This window comes from Ctenopharyngodon idella, chromosome 15 (genome assembly GCF_019924925.1).
Source record: "Ctenopharyngodon idella isolate HZGC_01 chromosome 15, HZGC01, whole genome shotgun sequence".
Taxonomy (NCBI): Eukaryota; Metazoa; Chordata; class Actinopteri; order Cypriniformes; family Xenocyprididae; genus Ctenopharyngodon; species Ctenopharyngodon idella.
In genome coordinates, this window is record NC_067234.1 from 18,700,108 (window position 1) to 18,716,233 (window position 16,126).

At 35.8% G+C, this 16,126-nt stretch overlaps 1 protein-coding gene across 2 annotated transcripts in view; it reads right to left on the minus strand.

The window, feature by feature from the left end:
* Positions 1 to 9,703, minus strand: part of npas1 (neuronal PAS domain protein 1) — a 51,595-nt gene extending 41,892 nt beyond the window's left edge. The window contains exon 1 of one of the 2 annotated variants that reach the window (XM_051863831.1): positions 7,768 to 9,703. The gene's annotated coding sequence lies outside the window, so the exon portion shown is untranslated. Of the gene's footprint in view, positions 1 to 7,331; positions 7,591 to 7,767 lie in introns of those variants that run through there. The other variant, XM_051863832.1, reaches the window with a different exon arrangement.
* Between the last annotated feature and the right edge of the window lie 6,423 nt (positions 9,704 to 16,126).

Consider the following 16,126-nt stretch of genomic DNA (forward strand, 5'->3'; position numbering starts at 1 on the left):
CAAATGGAGACTTTTGCAAGACTTTTGTCTCAGACTTCCCAATTGATATGTCTCCTCCAAACTAAAAAAACTTAGGTGTACACTGTAAAAAATGATTTCCAAAGTCTGTTTTAAAAACACACAATATCAGTCTTTCTACTTCAAAATATCAAGTTTGATTCAATGTGTTACTTGCGATTTGTTTGTAATTATTTGTGAAATGTACTAGCAATTTCTGAAAATTGTTTCCTACAGTGAAAAAAATTTGGTGTAGAGACAATTTTCACTCAGAAATTGCTAGTAAATTTGATAATTACAAAGAAAGGGGAAGTAACACATTGAATTAAACATGCAATTTTGAAAATAGTATTTTCTTGTAAAATGTTCTCCAACAATGCTTTAATGTTCCAAAAATGTGTTCAAATTTTCAAGATACCAAACTCAAACTCAAGCATTTCTCACCAAACGGACTTAATGTTCCACGTTCATTTATAGTTCTTAGGAAAAATATTTAAGACAAAACTGATACCTAAATGAAGAATGCAAACTCAAAATGGTTGATAAATTGTATATGATACATCATTTGCAGAAATTTGGGCACATATAAGAGATCAGAAGCACACATGGACAAACAAAATGCGTTTATAAGTGAAAGAGTCCAATTAGCATTAGCAACTGTACCACACACACATAGTGATTGCTAGTCTTTAGCCTATCATGCCTCATCTAATCGCGTGAGGGATCTCGCTCGGCATCCTCACTATCTCCGCAGACATAATGGAGGTCCTGTCCACTGTAATTGTTCAATTAACTCCGTAACCTTGATGCAAGGTGTGCTAGCATTCATGCCCTTCGCAAACGGACAATGGCATCAGAGAAGGTCACGTTCTGCTCTGAAAGTCAAACTATAAAGTAAAGAACATCACATCTACCCGACTGAGAACAAGAGACCTTGTCCTCCACTGAAGGACTGGACATTTACAGGAAATTAATATTTGGCAGAGTTAGAGCTGCTTTATGTATTTGTGAAAATACTTCAATAAAGCTGTCGTACAATAAAGCTGACTGTGATTTGACAAAGAAGGATATGTTACTGGATAAACTTTTTTTTTTTTTGGCGGGTTCTGTTGAACTACAGAAATTAACAAATTTCCTCTTTTTTTTTTTTGATCTTTTCCTACTTTTTAGTCATTAAATATTTGCTTGGTTGTGTCTAAAACACACTAGATTTTGTAGATCTAGATCATAGACACATTGCCATTGTGCCTTGAAAGCTGGTCTAAAACAGTTTCCTATTGCGCAAACAGTGTAGTTTTAACAATGCTAACAATGCCAAGGTCATGGGTTTGATTCTCAGGGAATGCATGAACTGTACACATAGTATATAAAGAATGCAATATATGTCGTTCCAAACCTGTATGACTTACAAAAGAAGATATTTCAAAACTTTGGATTGGGATTTGTATTTGTTTTGGACCGCTAGGTTCAGAGAGAAGAAAGAAATTAATTCAGATTTGGAACAGTCATTTTAGCACTATTGATATACTTTATTTATTATAGTATTTATATTTTTAATTAGCTTTTATTTTTATATTTTCTGTTTTAGTAACTTTTTAAAAAAATCTATTTAACTTTAATTTATTTTTGTTTCAGTTTTAGTCATTTTAGTACTTATTTCAGTTTAAGAAATTCTTTATTCTGAAGAGAATAATAGGAATTATTCAGCCAACATTTTTAATTGTTAAGTTTAAGTTTTTCATATAACATTAATATTTTATTTTATTTCAACTTCATTTCAATAACGGATTTTTAAAAAAAAGTTTTAGTGAACGATAATGTTTTGGAATGACATGAGGGCCAGTAAATGACAGAATTTTCATTTTTTAATACAGATGTTCCAATAGCAACAAGGACGTGGATCCTAACTGCATCATGTATGGTTTGTATGCGGTGGGATTTGGCTCATGCCGGGTTGCGGGAGCAAACCAAGCCTGGGTGTGTGTTTGGCGAGCCTGTGGCTGTTTGTTTTCAGAGGGGATCGTTAATTAGGGCCTCCAGCTGTCAGAGGTTCGTTAGTGTGCTCCGCCCCTCCCTATGGAACTGCCAAATGGGGAAAATGAGCACATTTAAGCCAATCTGCACGGAGACAATACACCACGTCTATTACTAACTCACTTTCACACACACACAAACTCCCTCTCTTTTCTCTCACACAAAATTTATTGGTCCCACATTTCCAGGCCAGATATAACACTGCCATTCCGTTTTAAATGTCACATGCAGTGGTATGAGGATGCGTGAAGGACCTCTGGAACATTCTGGATTATTCATTTTTTGTAATGCAGGGTGACTCTGGTGACTTTGACCTTTGAATGCCTTTGACAGAAGAAGAAAACAATTCCTGTATGTGGCCATCGGGCACTTTCTCTCTCACTTTCCTGGCACCCGTCTCCTTTTCCCCTTTTTCTCTTAATAAATCTAAACGGCAAACAGCTGTGGTGGGCCAGTCACGTCACACAGATTTCCAGCCATAACTTTCTTTTTGTAGAGTTTAACCTGACACTGAGTGATTGACAATTGACAGTGAAATTTCACCTTCAGCTTTGGATAAAGTGTAAGTACTAGTACTACTCAAAACTGACAGTTCGGACATCATTTACCTTCACGTCATTCCAAATGACTTACTTTCTTCTGCAGAACACAAAAGGAGAAATTGTGAATAATGGAATGGTCGTTCTTTTCCATACAATTACAATGAATGGTGACTGAAGCGTTCATGCTTCAAAAAAGCACAATAAACTTATAAAAATAAACCAGACAACTTGTGCCTTATATTCCAAGTCTTCTCAAGCCATTCGATACGCAAGAATCATTTGTCGAATGGCTTCAGAAGACTTTTGCGAATTTATTCAAAGTTTCATTAATTTCAAACATCTCATTTTATTGTAAATGCATGGAAAACAATGTACAAAATATTCAAAATTTCAGCTTTTATGTTTCGCAGAAGAAAGAAAGTGATACGGTTTGTAATGATCTGAAGGTGATGACAGAATTTTCATTTTTTCGTTTCGTATTTAAAGTGCATTTTGTCGTTTGTACTTTTGTTATGTAGTCGTTTAAAGTTAAAATGTGAAAGTGCAATTATTGACTGTAAATTATGTTTACAATATTTCTGATGCATTTTATTATACAAAAGTTACATGAAAAGTGAACTGATACCTTCCGTATTTCTTTTACTTTCAATGTTCACTGCACCATGTCACCTAAACATCCAATTTCACTTCTTTAAATAGTTCAATGTGTTGATTTTCAATGCAATCCTAAAGGTCCAGTTTGTTCTCTTGTAAAAACTGTTTATTTTGCTGCAAACTTGGGATTAATTAGTGGCAAATTTGCAGCAATCTTCACCAGACGTTTGCCAGAACACTTTACTTCTGCAAAGGTTGCAAAAGTTACAAAGACAAAGTCACCCATATGTCACTAAAATACATTTGAGAACAAACGTCGACTTTAAAATATTAACATGGAGTCATGCATTAAAGAAAATGTCCATAATTTACCTCCTCTTTGTCTTTGATGCACCTATAAAGAGCATTTCAAATTACCGTTTAATGGGAATAACTGCAGAAATGATGTTGTCTCATGTAACATTCAATTATATGTGCTTTTGGAATTATTAATCCAACATCTTTGAAGTGCAAATAGTTCAGCAACACACACACATATATACTGCATGTAGTTTTCCATCAATATATGGAGCTGTTTCTGCAGAATACTAATTTCTCTTCACATCTCTCCGCATTTGAAGTCCAACATTAGGAAGTCAGATGTTGTCTCATTTTCTTCGAACGCTGATAAATCAGCTCTGGTCAACAGCATTTCTCTCTCCCTATCTCATTTAACTGGACCTCTCTCGCTCTGTGCTCTGGCTGGACTCTTGTGGTTTGCCGCTGACCTTGGCGGCTTCCCATCACTTCCAGTCCAAGGTTCCTCTCAAATCCTCAGAGCTGGAGGCTGCATCTTCATCTTCACCTGGCCCATTAATTATCAAATGGAATCAATACCCCATTTGATTAGATCAAACTGACCCTACCCGCCTCTGACCCGCAACAGAAAAACGGAAAGCGTAAAGGATGCTGGACTGGCTCCTGAGATCTTTTTGATACCATTTTAAATAGAAAAATAAATGAATAAAAGGGACTAAGAGGTTGAGAGCAAACATATCAATAATTGTTTTGCTTTTCTTAACCCTTAAACTAAACAATCATTCAACAGACTTCACATGTGTCTCTTCCAGAGTTTCTAATTCAGATATGCCAGCATATGTCGAGAGATTTCAACATGAACTAAATAATCTTGACTTGGGTTGGATGTGCACAGTTCTATAACTTTTCAAAAATTAATGAACTATGGAGGAAAAAAAAAACTGCATTTCAGAATATTAAACACTTGTATTGTAGTTAATTGAATACTGCTAAAAAATACACAATCCGAAACACACAGTATTCGCCCCTCAGGCAGAGAACGCACACAGGGTCAAATCGCCACAGAGAGAATGTCAGAGAGAAGTCTAGAGTCTATTTGCAGTCATGGAGCTACATCAGTGCATTTAAACAGTAAAGTACAACACCATTTGCACACCATTGAGAATTAGAGGATTTTGCACTATGATGGATACATTTAATGATATATATGTATATAAAATGTATATAGTCTATGCATGTTTCTTGCTTTTTTCGACACGGACAACTGCAGGATATGAGTGTGAATCGCATAAAAACTTTCTTGAACATGTCCGGGTCATATTTCATCCTTTAATCAAAAGAAAAAAAGTAAGATAAATATTGATACAATTATTGAACTGATTCAATATTTTAATTGCAATTAAACATATTTCCCTAAGGCTACTGTAATGCAAATATAATATGTGACCCTGAACCACAAAACCAGTCATAAGTTGCACGGGTATATTTGTAGCAATAGCCAACATTACATTGTATAGGTCAAAATTATCGATTTTTCTTTTATGGCAAAAATCATTAGGATATTAAGTAAAGATTCATGTTCCATGAAGATATTTTGTACATTTCCTAACATAAATATATAAAAAATTGATTTTTGTGAGTGGATATGCATTGCTAAGCACTTCATTTGGACAACTTTAAAGGCGATTTTCTCAATATTTAGATTTTTTTGCACCCTCAGATTCCAAATATTGTCCTATCGTAACAAACCATACATCAATGGAAAGCTTATTTATTCAGCTTTCAGATTATATATAAATCTCAATTTCAAAAAATTGACCCTTATGACTGGGTTTGTGGTCCAGAGTCACATATAAATATATAATTTAATAAACATCACATGTACTTTAATGCTGACTTTTTTTTAATTTGTGGGAAAAAATAAGCTTAATCACATTTCCCCAAAACTCGTATGATTTAAATGTAGAAAAAGTTTAGCATAATGAGAGATATATATATATATATATATATATATATATATATGTGTGTGTGTGTGTGTGTTAAAAATTTATACGTAATTTTTTGTACTTTATAATTTAAATTATTGTAAAAAAATATTTTTTGGTGAATTTGTGGAGAAAAGGCTTGTCCTGAAAATATTGTCTCAATGCAAAAAAATTCTTAAAAGAATATTTTTTTTATTATTATTTTTATTTTATTTCTATTCATTTTGAGGTGAAAAATGGCCTAATTATTTTCACAAGATTCACACATCTATATACTGACAATACATGACTGTCGTAAGGCAATCTCTCACCCTTGTGTGATGCTTGTGTACAGGTTATGGATGATAAGAGAAAATTTTAAGGATGCAGGAGGTCAAAATCTGCAGAAGACTGAAGGGTCTGTATATCGACAGGGGCTCTTGTTTGTTAGTGTGTGTGTGTTTATAAGGGCATATTGACGTGTGTGTGTGTGTGTATGTTGAGTATATAAATATCCGTGCGCGTCCCTGCAGAGCTGGGTGTGAGTGGCAGGAAGTGGTTATGTAAGGAGTCACAACGGGCTGCAGTGGACAGCCTGACCACAGATCAGGTCAACCAAGTGTGACACCAACAGCTTCTCACTGACACCTCCCTGACACTGTCTGTCACCAGGCCTGTCTGTCCCGCTCTGAGAGTGTGTGTGTTTGTGTGTGACGACTTTTATGGTCCTATAGCTCTCTTGTACATACCTGCATAACTTCTATCAATTCTCAATTCACGTTCATTTCCAAGATGCCCCTGATGTCTTCCGCATATGCGGATGTAGTCTTAGGATGTGTATGCTTTACTAACAGGGCGGCTCGCTTTCAATAAAATGGCCATTTTTGTGTTTTTGATTAACACTATGTTAAATAGTAATGCTGTAACGTAACAAGCTTTTTCACAGAAAACACTGTCCAGCCAGAGTCTAAACAACAACAATTTAAAAAAGGCCATTTATCCAACTCGGGATTAGCAATAATAATAATAATTTTTAAAAAAATGCTGTTTCAGGTAACGAAATTACATTATATTACACTAATGAAAGTCATTTTTAACAGTCAGGCCAGGTGGAAAAAGCTGCTTAAGCTTTAACAACTGCTCATTTTCACTTGTGTTCAAACAAATACATTTAATGAGCAACAGGTAGATTTGCAAACTAATATGAAGCTATTGATTGAAACACACAACCAATGCAAAACGATGAGAAGAAACAGTAAACAAACTTCCACCCTCTTAAAACTAAAGTCCCAGGAAAGTTTTTCACTCACTTTTTGTTTTTCTTCCTGGTTAACTGCTGCTATAGTAAGTGTGAAAGTGTTAAAATAATTCTAATTGTCAAACAGTCTGAACTTTCAGTTCATGAAGGATTTTAGCTGAAAAACACACATTAGAAATTAATATTCTGGTTACACTTAAGTATGTAAGTACACGGTAACTACTGAGTAATAATAATAAACGTATCTGAAGTGAAATTATTTTGTGCACCTGCTTGAAAATACACTTTGTCATTATTATTATTTGTAATATTACATCATATTCACATGCAAAGATGAATATTGTAATGTTGCCACTATCAAAGAATCCAACTAAATTTTCTAGGATGTGCGACAAATTAGGAATCGTTTTGTGTCAAATTATTATTATTGTTATTAAAATGATCATTTTTATAACATTTGTTGTTACAATATTAATGATCAATTTCAAAAAATCTATTTAAACATTTTGGGTTTAAGCAAAAAGTTCATTTAAAAACAAGCAGAACTGAATTAAAACACATTATTACAATAGCTATTTAGTTTCTTTAATAATCCCACGCTAAGCCCAAATTGACTGATGAAGGAAAAGGTTAATATTTACCAACCCTTTTCATTTCTAATACAAATCCAGTCATTTAGAAGAAGCTGTTAAATCCAAAGACATCAGATAACAGAAGACAAGCGCCTCGCCGCTACCATTCACTACCTTCCACAGAACACGCCGTCAATGCAAAGCGCACTAATCTTGTAAAATCCACTAATTAAGTGAGAGATGATGTTTGAGAATGAGCCAAGGTGGTCCGCACAATTAACCCCAGCGTTCCTCCCCTCCGCTCCCAATACCTCCGCCATCAAGGGGGAAAGACGAGTGTACTTATGAGCAAAGTGTCTTTCCCAAAAACTTTCCCAGGAAGCCAAACCTCCCGGCATGAAGTCATCAACAAGTTTGAGGAGAAAGAAGAAACCCTTAAGACTTAAAACTGTCAGATACGCATGTGACAGTCTGACATGTGTGCGTCAATAGCAGTTAAGGGGACTCACCTGATGTGCATGTCCACCTCTGAGCAGCTGTTTCGAAGGCACTCGTATCCCTCCTCCTCTTCTTCTTCCGACCCGTCCGGACACCCGAACCGTGACCCTCCCCTCCGCTCAGTCCACGTTCCAGGACCCCTCGCACTCCCACACACACATACAAACACTCACACGGGGGGTGACAAGGGGGTCAGACGGGGCCAAGAACAATCCCAGCTGCTGGCACAAAAGAGCAGGCGAACACACAGCGGTCTGCTGCCGCAAGAGCGTGTGTGTGTGTGTGTGTTTGAGAGCGCACGGCGGCAGCGACCGCGCTCTCTCTCCTCCCTCACTTTCCAACCGGGATCGCCTCAGATATGACTGGAGTTAGAGGATGCGAGTCTGTTTCCTTCTCTGGCGTGCTCCCCGCTTTGGCTCTCTCTCTTTCCTCGTTGAGCTTCTTTTCTTTTCATTTCCTCTTGGGAAAGCTGCACGCACCGGTCGTCTCTTCACCCGCTCCCCCTCTCTCTCTCTCTCTCCTCAATCGCTAGTAAATATAAAAGAAATGCTTGTACGGCCCCTACCTCTCTCTCTCTTTCACTCTCTCTCTCTCTCTCGTTTCTTTCTCGTTTACACTCCCTCCTCCCCGCTGCCCTCACTTTTCTTTCTCACTGTCAAAGCTGCCTTTCAAATGCTGATTAGCACACAGAGTAAAAAAGAGAGAGGGAGAGTGGAGTTATGGCTAGCGTTCGGCTAAGATTCCGTCACATTCGACTTGAACAACACTTCTCTCAGACAAACACATACTTGAGTTTCCGTCCTCAGCGTAACTGCTCTACCGATATCATCTCGCCCCAACGGGCTCTCGCACTAACAAACATTGAGCGAATAAACCCGCTCGGACTGTTTCGCGCACCCGCGCCCCTCTCCCACCCCTCCCCGGTTCGTTCTTCTTGCCCTCAAACACTACTCAGAATATTGATACATCACCCCCTCCTCCTTTCTTTCCTCCGTTTCTCTCTCTCTCCATCACTCACTTTCTCCGCTGAATACTGATAGGCCGTCTAGTCCGTGGTCTGGGTTTCAAATTCTCATTCTCTCTCTCTTTCTTCCGCGGGCTCGCACAAAAGCTCTCCGTAACATAAAGGCAAAAACGGCAGAAGTTAATGCACTGAGCACAACATAAATTCACTTAAGCACCATTTCAGATTATGTCAAGCCAGAAATTGGCGTAAGTGCTCCGGAAGGAGGAGAAAAGAATGTGTGCGGCTGTAAACACAGAAAGTGACGCGGAGGCGAAGGGATGGTAAGAAAACAAAAGAAGTGTGTGGCAAATGTGTAAGAGAACCCTCACTTTTGCTAGTGTCAGTGAGAGGGACAGAGAAATAAAGGACAGCGGGACAGTCCAGATCATAGAAGACCTCCTCCAAAGTTTAAACAGCTGACTGAAAAGTTGTCAAACACACATTCAGTCACACAAACACACATTTAGCCAGCTATCTGAATTCTCAACTGGTGGGTCAGAAGTCTGATCTGTTGTGCACTCTTAAAATTAAAGGTTTCAAAAGGGGGAGTTTTACAGGGATGCCATAGAAGAACCATTTTTTGTCCCCTAAAGAACATTTTGGTGAACAGTTCTTAAAAGAGTATTTTTTTCAATATTAAAAACCTTGTGAAATGGATGTTAAAAGGTTCTACATTGAACCATCAATGCCAATAAAAACCTTTATTTTTAGGAGTGTGGATACTAAAGACAGTACTTAATGCAAATAATAAAATGCAACTAACCCAACAAGCACGGTAAAAGGAAATACAACCTTTGTGACAAATTATTGGCTTGAAATGATCAAATTTACATTTTTATTTGATAAAAAAATTTTGATAAACAATTTTGGTACTGCACTACTCACCACCATATAGATGATGGTTAAATTTTTAATGGAATTTCATGATTTCACCACAACATCAAAATACTGTATAAAAAAATAAATAAATAAATAAAAATTATTAAAAAGTATTTTTATACCCCAATCTCATGATTTACTTTTGAGTTTTTTGTAATTCTCATTCAGTGGATTTTGGCAATATTGCAATTAAACTTTACCTCATGTAAAAGCAATACTTTGATTAAAGTAATGCGATTAAGCTCATAATCGTAGTAAGCATAATCGCATTGAACTAGGTGGTGTACGCCGATTTTAATCGCAATATACAGGCATGTAAACACCTTAATCGCGTTATTCCCGCTCTGACCAAAGTGCGCATGTGCCCGGACATACACGGATGCCGTGTGTTGTTCACACAACTTCATGAATGATCTCCGTGACATTATTCTGAAGTTTTCTCTTCACTAAAACTCTGTCAACACAACTTGCTGCGCAGTCTCTGCTTCCTATCTTCATCCAGACGGCGAAAAGAACGTGACGGAAACGCAGGCAAATCTGGCATTGCGATGTTCATCACGACACCAAATAATTTCCAGTACGTCCATAAAAATGTATTTTGAATTTGATGTGAGTAGATTAAAACAATGGCCGGTAACATGCATACTGTATGCCTATCTGAGTGTGGTATAACCATACATATTAGCGAATAATCAGAGTAATGAAAATTGCACGTAAACTGGAGTGAAGATTCTGCTTGTGTCATGTAAACATCTTACTGCGATTAAGACCTCACTCTGATTAAGAGAAATAATCGCATTATTGGTGCACATGTAAACGTAGTCATTGACTACATTTACATGCACAGCAGTAATCTAATTATTGACCTTATTCTGAATAAGACAATATTTTGATTAAGGTGTTTACATGAGTTGCTTTTAGAATAACCTTTTCATGTTCCCATTTTACATGTTATAGAACATAGATTGATTAATGGCAAATGTCATTACAACCCTTATGCCACGCCGTCCGATGTTCTCTCTGGAATTTTTACGTATCAACATGCAGCTCGTCTTCATTATGGTACCATATACAGTTTTGGGCATTTCATTTTTATTTTACGAAAGCTTCAAGTTCAGTTTATTATTTGTCATGCTATACGTGCAAATAGATGACGGTGGATACAAATTCTCCAGCAACAGAGTCTGTACGTCAAAATTTTCTTCATGCCACCACGACAAACTCAGAGGTACTGGATGAGAGATGAGATGAGGTGAGAGGAATTTCATTTGTGCCTTCCTGCTCTCTTTTTTGCAGTCAAACAGTTGACCACTGCCGCGTGTTCTGTCGCAAAATGTGGCGAAAACTCCCACATGACGTTAATAGTGTGATTAAGGTGTGTACATGTCTATAATGCTATTAGAAATACTCCACGTCTTAATTCGATTTGTGTTTATTTCGAGTATGACTTTAGCCGGATTAAGATTATCAAAAATCACTGTTTACATGGTAGTTTCTTAATCAGAGTATTGTCTTAATCGGGTTAATATCGGAATATTGTTGTCCATGTAAACGTACTGACTGTTATGAATAGATTCTCACTCTTTTTTTACCCCAAAAGTATTGTTCTTAAGAAATATGTTTAATTGTCAAGAAAAAATGAAAAAAAAAAATCTTTATGACCCTAAATAGGCCACTTATTTTTAAGCAAAATATAATTTTATTTAATATTAAATATAATTATATGTATTCATTTGTATTATATGTATTCAATATAATTTATAGGCATTTCTTAGCTCTGTCCATAATTACTCATGACTAATCCAAACTAGACATCCCTAAAGAGAAATTTTGTGACATCTGTCCCCAAAGTGTAGCTAAGGACACACACATACTGTATACATACACAAGACAACAAAACTCCTGTCCACAGACATGATCATCATAAGAAAAAAGAAAGGAGAGGATGAAAAATAGTATAAGCTGTAAAAAACTGTAGCCAATACTGTAAAAGAGAAAGTCTACAGCAGTGTTGAGGAGTAAGTCATTGAAACCACTGTCCAGCGTCCTTGAAACAAAGATTTGGACAGGGTTATAACGCAGAGAGCGTTATTGTCTGTATGATTTTACACACACACACACACACATACTCACACACAGTGCAGTGTCCTCTCCTGATGTCCTCACCTGGACCATTTCAGTCCTGGCACAGGCCCAGTATTCACTCACTGTATTAGCATCGGCTTCTGCTATAGAACAACTGTGCTTCACCATTACTGATCCATGATAAAAGACCTGGACAGAAAAAAAAAAAAAAAAAAAAAGATTATTCCCACAGGGTTTGAAGCATACATTGTAAAAAATATGTATGCTTCAAAAAAATATGTATGTCTTGTAATTTTTATTAAAAAAAAAATTAAGGTGATAATTAAAAATAGTGTGTATATTAATAAAATTGTGGTTCAATGTTGTATGGAAAATATTGAGAACATTTCACTAATAAAACCAAGAGATTACGTAAGGAAACTTAAGCAGTTTTGAGGCTTGAATTGAGGAACCGATTAAGCTAATAAAATTAAGGAAAGTTCAACCTTAATATTATGAAGCGACGAGAATAAATTTTTGTGTGCAAAAACTGCATAAGGATAATGAGATTGTAGAGATTGTTGAATAAAGTTGTTATTTTTGTTTTGTTTTTGCGCACAAAAAGTGTTTTCGTCTCTTCATAAAATTAAGGTTGAACCACTGCAGTCACGTCGACTGTTTTAACGATGTCTTTAGTACCTTTCTGGACCTTAAAAGTGTTGATTATATTGCTGTCTATGGACGAGTCATATACCTCTTGGATTTCATTAAAAATATCTTAATTTGTGTTCAGAAGATGAACAAACGGGTGTGGAACGACATGAGGGTGAGTAATTAATGACAGAAATTTCATTTTGGGTGAAATAACCCTTTAAATGCTACTCAATCAGATACATTTTTCAAATGTGGAGCACCAGATGAACAAGCCTTTGAATTCTCTGACTCAAAGCCATGCATTTTTAGCTGGTATAGGTAACAGCAATGGACTGATAAGGCATTAAATGCTTCAGGAGGATAAGACGTCTGGGCATCAGCATAACAGGAATCATCTTTATTCCCCCCACATGAATACTGTATATCTGATTCAGTTCAAGATGCTTTACAAACTCTCTTTGATCAACATCAATCAGCTACCAGCAGCACTATATCCAGCACAAAAATGTCTCATGCTGCAAGTATTTAAATGCCATCAAATGATGTAACATTAAAAACCCCTGTGCTCAAAAATGCTGCAGTCCATTAAAAGGTCTGAAGCAAGAAGATGCGGTTCTGACACCTGTACTGAACTGTAATGGGCAACATTGCAAGGTACCCTTGAGCATTCTGTGCATTTTAGGGTTGCATCTTGTAACATCATGTCCTGTTTTTGGTTCATTTAGATGTCTTTGGTCCATGTTGCGTTTATACTTCAGTCAAACAGCAACAAAGTTCATTTGGAAATGGATCGAGACCCCCTGAAAAGGTTTGGATGGCAGCGTTCACACTTATTCAAATGAACCACACTAACAGAGCAGCTTTATCGAACCAAACATGCCAAGTGTGAACATACCCAAAGTGACAGTAGCATAATATACCTGATGTGGTCTATGTCCTTTATGATAATCAAACAACAAAAGAAAAAGAGAATCACTTACTGCTTGTGAGTGAATAAATTTAGTAGCTTTAATAAGAATCAGTATATGGATCAATGACGTGATGGGTAATTTTTTTGTCCAAAGGCCTTAATAATAATAATAAAAAACATATGGATATATGGATATATAAAGATATGACATCCAGCGTATGTAAGGTAGACCAAATAGATCACTTTTATTGAATCCAAAAGGTTTTAATTATATTTTGCTACATATAAAGGTATTTTAAAGATTTTGAAGTGTCATTCGGTTTAACCGTGCAAAGGCCAATACAGCCATTTCATTTGTGATTAAAATATCTTAAAATGAAATAAATGTATATATTTTTTTAATTCTGGCATGATTTTATAACATCTTATATCAACATAGTGCAAAATGGTATCAAAATGATGTGTAGAAGTCATTGCTTTGTTATGAGAAAGAATGTCCGGAAAAATGAATTTCACTGATGTCATTCGGAGTAACCAATTTAAAGGGACCATTTTGGATCAAGTCATGTGTTCAGTATCATGTGACAGGATGTGACATCATTCAGACACCTGCAAAAGACCACATGGTCATGAAGCAAAGTAACTAACTCTCTCTTAACTATTTGAAAAATTCATGTTTTCACTTGCTCATACGCATATCCTGGAACATCAGGTCATTCGGTACAACCGCTATAAAACATGAAAAATGTTGTAATATTTTAAAAACTTGTACTAAATATAAAATGTTTGATTGTTCTTTTGCCAGCTAGCTATTAGCATTGTTTGAAAATATCGTCATTCGGTATAACCAAAAGTGTCATTCGGTAAAACCGAAATTTTGTCCATCTTGTAAAAAATGACAAAAGCAGAGTTAATTGATTAAAAAAAAAAATCTCATTGTTAACACTTAATAAAACTTCAAAATCAATTATGTATCCATTATGTTTTTTACAGTTTTTAAAAACCTTATTCGTCAATGACCCATATATTTAATTCACACAGAGGAGACAATGCAATGTTTTAGTTTTACAACTGATTATTTAATTTCTTACTTGCTCATGTTAAACAGACCTGCTCTACCTGAAAAATTTGAAGCACTGTCTGTTTCATTTGTCCCATTCCTGTATTAGTTTTGTTGTTTGTAATTTGCCTCTTTCATCTTATTTTTAATAACCAAGATTGGTAACACTTTATTTTAGGGTCTTTTAACTAGTTGCTTATTAGCTTGCATATTACTAGAATATTGGCTGTTATTAGTACTTATTAATACTTATTACTTATATTACTTATTAGTACTTATTAAGCTCATATTAATGCCTTATTCTACATTATCTTCTTCTACATTCTTAATCCTTCCCAATACCTAAACTTAACAACTACCTTACTAACTATTAATAAGCAGGAAATTAGGAGTTTATTAGGGGAAAAGTCGTAGTTAATAGTGAATGTGTGTTCCCCATATTAAAGTGTTACCCAAAGATTAAACAAAATAACAAAAATAACTGTATTGTGATTTATATTGTTGAGAAATAAAATTACTCATATCGTGAAATAAGATTTTAGCAATATTGTCCACCACAAATAGAGAAACTGATTACAGGAGTCAGAAGAGAGATGTCAAATTTACCGCCGGAGCCACTTTCATGCAAGATCATATAACACAAAGTCTAGTGTTATATGTGTGTACTTTCATTTTTTAAAAATGAAAATATAAAAAGGTGAGATTTAAAATGTTTAATACTGTTGAATCATCACAGTTTGTAAAAACTGTCTATAACATTTAAACAGTGTGATTTGGATACCATTTTATTCTTATCAACTCTACCTGACCTGTCCATCAGCTTGTCTGTCTGTCTGTCTCGCTCTCATTCTCTATTCAGCAGTGAGCCACATCTGTCTTATACAGCATCTCTCAACCTTTAGAAGCTCTGACAGCACAAAAAGTAATTACCTCTCTAATTTACCTTGTCCACTTATAGAACATGTCTCTGTCGTGTGTGTGTGTGTGTGTGTAACCATGTCAGCAAAAACGTCACTGTGTAAATGTGTGTGTGGAAACATACTTTTGTGTGTGGAATATGAGAATGCATTAACATACGTTTGTATGTTCATTTAAATGTGTGTTCATGTGGATTGCAATGTGTTTGTCTGTATGTAGCCTCCCCTTGGTCCAATTACTTCCATCCTCCCTTCCTCATCCTCTAACCCTCTTCAGCTCTCACTCATCCCCAAATCCCTCTCTCCCATGTGGGACGAACTGCCGTACCTCTCCCTGACCAGCCAGACCTTCTCTACCCTTCCCTCCTCCCAATCCTTGTCCCAGGTGAGCTGACGACATCAGGAGCGCTTAATGATCCCGGAATATTAATTAGCTGTTTAGAATACTAATAATATGAGCAATTCAATGAGATGGAAAAATGCATGACTGTCTGATCCCGTCTAAATCATGGACAGCCTCAATGTTATACACCTGATAGAGCAACTGTATTTTGAATTCTTAAAAAAAGAACATAAAATATTTTACTTATGTAACAGAAACAGAATATTCAATGATTAGAAATAAAATTGGAAAAAAAAAACCCTGATTTTATAAATGAATGGTTTGTTGGAATAGGTGATGTCAGTCAAAAAGGAAAATTGTTTAAGAGATGGAACAAATTATTAGACATTTCCTCAACTTTGGGTACTTCTGTGGTACTAAAACCAAGTTCAATTTTTTTTTTTCCTTTTATTATACTTATTTACTTTTTAAATGACTGTTATTTATAGAATTTATTCCCAGACCCAGGGAATATTTGAATCTAAAATACTCTAAAAT